Source organism: Ursus arctos, unplaced genomic scaffold (assembly GCF_023065955.2).
Source record: "Ursus arctos isolate Adak ecotype North America unplaced genomic scaffold, UrsArc2.0 scaffold_37, whole genome shotgun sequence".
NCBI lineage: Eukaryota > Metazoa > Chordata > Mammalia > Carnivora > Ursidae > Ursus > Ursus arctos.
Genome location: NW_026623053.1, coordinates 22,035,666 through 22,042,351, shown reverse-complemented (window position 1 = coordinate 22,042,351; position 6,686 = coordinate 22,035,666).

Below are 6,686 nucleotides of genomic sequence, written 5' to 3'. Positions count from 1 at the left end.
TTCATGCAAGGCTTAAGACAATGCAGGAAGACAGTGGGAATAACAAATTATGTTCTTGGCGATAGTGGCGTCATGATTTTTTTCTCTTCTTAATTACATCATTATAAATAGAATAGAAAAATTTTAGATAATATCTAAGGCAAACCACTAATTTTACAGATGAAAAGTAAGATTTTGAGAATTTATGTAAATTTACTTTACTTTGTGACAACCTGATGTAGGACTTAGAATTAAACATCTGAATCCTAGGTAGTGATTGCTCCTGAAGGCTTGAAAATTTAGTGATATTCTCATATTAATTTTCCATAAATAGTAAGAGAAAAGGATATAATAGCCACATTCTTTCAAACAAGATTTTTTAGCCTATAAATGACTTACAAGTATTCCTAATTATATACGTATTGCTCTGAGTAAGAATAAGGATCCCATTTTAAAGGAGCTGAATTGGAACCTCAATAAAATTAATAACATATTTGATATAACAATATTATATCAATTCTGTAATCAAATCAAAACCCTTTGTGGTATGATAAATACTAATGTACTGTGGGTCAAATAAAAATATCTCACGTAAGTTGTTAGTGTCAATAACGATATACATGTTTTTTACGGAAATGACACTGGATTTTTTCCAAACATATTTTTAATGGAAGAACATGGTAACTTCTACACTAGATTCATCTATTTCCATGGGGAATAATGTTCTAAGATGTATAGCAGTACAGGAATTAGTATAATAGCAGGACCTAAGGGAAAATTAATGTTTTAGCAAGATAATTAAACACCATATGGGTGCATTCATTCATTTGCACATCATTTATGCTGATTCTAGTGACATAAAAAATTAAAGAAAATTAACATTCTTTTGATCTATAGCATTTTATATTTATGATTGGTAAATGATTTAAAGAATTTTATAAACATTGATTTAGCATTTGTGAAGTGAAACATACCTTGTCATATAAAATTTTTAAAGCATAATTTAGTAACATACATCAAAAGTTGTGACAATGTTAGTACATTTTGAACTAGATATTCATCTTGTAAGAACTGAAGCAAAGAAAAAATATGTGTACACAGAGGTATGAATTCACAAGCATTAAGAAGAAATCCAACTTAGTTAACACTAAGTCCCAAGCATTTTCCTAAATGCATTAACATTTCTGATTGTCTGATTTACTTTTTGATTAAATAAATAGAGTTGACCTGATTTTGTAATATTCTGTATAATGTAAGCATTTATCACTATAATGGTTTCCTTCTCCTACTACTCAGCTAATTAAAAACCTATGGTCGGGAATCTTTTCTGAGGTTCATAGATGAGTATCACAGAATGATTACAATTATACACGAAATCTGTGTGTATATGTAAATGGAATTGATAGAAATTTCTGACTCCAAGATTAAAACATTCAATTACCCTTAACATAAAGTACTGCTAAATTTAAATGATGTAAGAGTTTCTAATCTTAGAGCACATACAGTTCAAAGTGTAGTTCAAGTCCATCATTTTTTTATTGACTTTCATCTGCACTTTCATTGCAGAAAGTGGGTTTTTAAGTTTTATTATTTAATAATGATTTTTATTATGTTATGTTAGTCACCATACAGTACATCCTTAGTTTTTGATGTAAGAAAGTGGGGTTTTGAAGTTCTGTACTATTATTGCATAGTATCTATTTTTGTCTTCAAATCTGTTAATAATTATAAAAATGCCCATACTACCCAAAATGATCTGTACATCCAATGTAATCCCTATCAAACTTCCAATGGCATTTTTCTCAGAAATAGGAAAAAAAGTCCTAAAATTTGTAGGAAACTACAGAAGACACTGAATAGTCAAAACAATCTTGAAAAAAGAAAACAAAGCTGGAGACATCACACTTGCTGATTTCAAGCTATATTACCAAGCTATAATAATTAAAATAGTATGGTACTGAGATAAAAACAGGCACATAGACTAGTGAATCGGAATTGAGAGCCCAGACATAAACCCACACTTATCAGTCAACTAACTTTTGACAAGGGCACCAAGACTACACAACGAGGAAAGGATAATCTGTTCAGTAAAGGATGTTGGGAAAACTGGATATTTACATGCAAAAGAATGAAACTGGACCTCCACCACATACTAGTCACACAAAATTAACTTGAAGTGGATCATACACTTAAATGTAAGATGTGGAACTATAACGCTCCTAGATTAAAACATAGGGGAGATAGCCTTGGCAATGATTTCTTGAATAAAATACCAAAAGCACAGCAGCAAAAGCTAAAATAAACAAGTGGGATCTGTTTAAACTAAAGAGCTTCTGAACGACTAAGGAAATTTTCCATAAATTGAAAAGGCAACCTACAGAATGAGAGGACATATTTGCAAACTGTGTATCTGATAAGGGGTTAATTTTACGTAAATATTTATACAACTCGATAACAAAAAAAAAGCAAATAATCTAATTAAAAAATGGGCAAAGGTCCTGAATAGACATTTTTCCAAAGAAAAACTACAGATGGCCAGCAGGTACATGCAAAGATGTTCAGTATCACTAAAAACCAGGGAAATGCAATTCAAAACCACCATGAGGTATCACTTCACACCTGTCAGGATGGCTATTATCAAAAACATAGGAGATAACAAATGTTGGAGAGGATGTGGAGAAAAGATAACTATTATACACTGTTGGTGAGAATGTAAATTAGTGTATCAACTGTAGCCATTAACCTAAATGTTCTTTGATGTTCATATATGGATACTATCTAGACATTAAAAAAAGGAAATACTGTAATTTGCAACAACATTGATGAACAGTGAACACAGATGGCATTATTCAAAGTAAAATAAGTTAGAGAAAGACAAATATCATATGGTTTCACTTATATATAAAATCTAAAAGAAAAAAAATAATTGTAAAAATATTTGTTGTTTCCCTCCATTATATAATTGGGTCCCATGATAAAGGAAATGACATAGAACAAAAGCTTATATTCAATTTATTTATTACTATCTTTTAAACATACTATTGGAAGAAAATTACCTGGAAATATGGCTAACTATCTCTCTCACTCCGTCTGAGCAATCCCTCTCCTCCCATCAAAGGTGGAGGCTATTTCCTCATCTTTAAATCTTGGTATTGTTTTGTGGCACACTCTTTCTAAAAGGAAGTGACAGAAGTGATTTCTTAGACTTCTCAGCTTATCTATATCTTAAGAAAACTTTCAGGTCAGATATCACCCTCTTGGAGCCCCCATTCCACTGTATAAGAATTCTGACTACTCTGCTTTAGTGTTCCTCTGGATCCCAGCATTTCTAGGTATCCCCAAAAGAGGCTCCAGAGAGAAGAATAAAGTCATCTTAAATGTTCCAACCCAGTCAATCTCTCAGCTAAATTTAACCACATAAATAACCCTGACACCATATGGAGCAAAATAATTATACACTTGAGCGCAGTTATACAGTAAAGGATTAATCTTACTCAAGAAAGGCTTTGTCTTTACCCCAGCTCCTGGGAGTTAACTCTAAACCTTTGAAACCCCTGCATCTTTTTTCCTGGGGGCCTTTGGCCCTGCTAGACAGTCTATGTTAAAAACATGATTTATGATGGGGGCCATGCAAGCCATGGGGTACCAGGAAGACTTCTGGAAGTGAGACTAAGGTTATCCGTGCTGGTGGTCAGTCGTGTCCACACAACCACTTCCCTATGAAAACTCTAGATACCAAGGTTCAGGAGAGCATTCCTGGTCGTCAGTGTTCCATGCATATTGTCACACAGTGTTGCCAGAAACGTAGGGACTATCTGGATGGCTTCACTGGGAAAGCACAATGGGAAACTGTGCTTGAATTCTCCTAGACTGTGCTTTGTGTGTTATTTCCCTTGGCTGACTTTAATCTCTATCCTTTTACTATAATAAACCACCATTGTGAGAATAACATTTTTACTGAATTTGATGGATCCTTCCAATGAATTATTGAACCTGTGGCTGGACTTGGGGACCCCTGCAGTTGTATTTAGTATCAGAATTGAGATGGATCTTGGGGACCCTTGAACTTGCAGTTGATGCTAAAATTGGGAGTGGTGTTGGGGACTCCTGAACTTTGAACCAGCCAAGATACAGGGATATGAAAAAGAATAAGATTAAGTCATTCAGTTTGTCTCAATTTATTACACATCAATAGATAGCCAAAACACAATTTAAATAAATTCTTTAATTTCAGAGATAACTAAACTAAGGGTCATTTTAATGAAACCAAACATCATCACTAATTATATGCTCATCAACATAGATCCATTTTTCCTTCTCTGACATGTTAATGTGGAAAACATAACCTATAATATCTAACTATACATATTTAAAATTAATTATGTTTAGGGGCACCTGGGTGGCTCAGTTGATCAAGCATCTGCCTTCGGCTTAGGACATGATCTCAGGGTCCTGGGATCCAGCCCTGCATCCGGCTCTCTACTCAGCAGGAAGTCGGCCTGTCCCTCTGCCCCTCTGTTCCTGCTCTCTCTCTCTTAAGTAAATAAGTATTATTTATTTGAGAGAGAGCATGAGAGCAGGGTGGGGGGCAGAAGGTGAAGGAGACTCCCCACTGAGCAGGGAGCACAACATGGGACTCGATCCCTCCCCGGACTCCTGGATGATGTCTGAGCCCAAGGCAGAAGATTAACCCTTAACCGACTGAGCCACGCAGGCACCCCTAAAATCTTAAAAAAAAAAAAAAAATCATGTTTAGTGTTTTTTTGTTTTACTTATTTCCATATGTGCAGTAGTGTGTGTATATGAGTATATGTGTGGGCATGCATGACTTTGTATGTGCTTCCTTTTTAGCTAATTGAAAGATGAAGGCATGTGGGGAATATATATTTCAAAAGGTTTTAAAATGGTTAACTATATAAAATAGCTTACAGAATCACAGAAATTTAGGGGCACCTGCATGGTGCAGTTTGAGCATCTAACTCTTGGTTTCGGCTTAGGTCATGATCTCAAGGTCCTGAGATCAGCCCCATGTTGGGCTCTGCACTCAACACAGAGCCTTGCTTGAGATTCTCTCTCCCTCTCTGCCTTTACCCCTGCTCACATGCGTGCTCTCAAGAAATTAATAAAATCTTTTTAAATATCACAGAACTTTAGAACAAAAAAGATATTAGAAATAATATAATTGAATTGCTTTATTTTCAGTTGAGAAAGTTAAAAAAATATAAGTGATTTACCATAGGTCACATAACTTCTACCTCACAAAGTCACAAACCCAAATCCAGTTCACCTGAATGCAACGTTTTCTCCAAGATTCCATGCTGCAGTGTTAACACAATTTCACAGCAAAACCAATTAATATATTTTTAATAATTAATAAAAACCCATAAAATTTTTAAGGTTGCTAGCTAACTACCTCAAACAGAGTTACGTGAAGCATTAAACAAATTGGGTACCTGACAACCTGAGATAATGTTCTATCACAACACATGCTACTACCAGTACCCCAGGGACTGACTTGCTTGTGCCCAATTATGAAGTATGAAAAATGAAAAACTGTTTTGTCTAGCAACTCACATACGTGGTAAGTTTTACTGAATGAGAAAAGTTACATGGAAATGCCATGTTAATTAGAATGGTAGAAGAGAGAATTCTGACATGAATGTCCTAGATTAGAAAGCAGAAAAGAATAATTCCTTTGTAAGGCTGTATCTCCAGTGATAATCAAAACCAAAAACTAGAAATCCTAAATATATTTTAAGTAATTCAGACTGGTTGACATACTCAAGATTATGAAAAAAGGAATACAATCTGATATAACAAGGAAATGTCAAAGAACCTGGAATTTTATCTCACAAAGGTATTGTGAGAGAGATGTACCTATATTTAAATAATTGCAAGTTTCAAATGACCATCAACTAGTAATATTTATAGGAAATCAAATTTAAATGGACAATATCTATATATTTATGTCTGCATGTCTTAATTTATATGTAATGTAATTATATAATTTAAACTATTTTCCTATGAATCTAATCTTAAAAATAAATGCTGTACATATCGTAAAGCACATTCAAGCATAAACTGGATAACTTTCAGGGATATCTTAAACACAAATTTTGTATTTAAAAGGATTTTATTATTTTTCAGCTTACTGTTTAAATTTAGCCAAAGAGATCATTTAAATAAAACAATTTGCTTAGTTAACATGTGCTCTATATTTCATATGATAGTCAGATGGAACTTTTTATAGCTACCATTAAATATATTTTTTAATTTAAATTGCTACAATATACGTTAATAGTGGATTACTTACATGCAATTAAGACTTCTGGTTTTTTGCAATGATTTCAAAGTGAAAAATAGTTTTAACTTTATCTGGAATTATTTCAACATTAAATGATTACTCTGAGGTATATTTAAAAGAGCTTTTCTGTATGTACCTACGTTATATCCATTGTTGACCACATGGTTGAAGAACCCCGATGAAAACATTGAATATTAACTTGCGGTCTAAGAACTACTTCACTCTATAAAAATTTGTTTCAAAACATAAAATATTAACAAGAAAAATTTTAAAAACCACATTTTTTTCAGCCAAGTATTTGTATTCTGTGAATCAAAATAAAAACTGTAACTTCCATGTGAACAACACTTGTCATCACAGAGCTGGATCATGTTTCCCATCCTCACTGTTCACGTTCACTTAG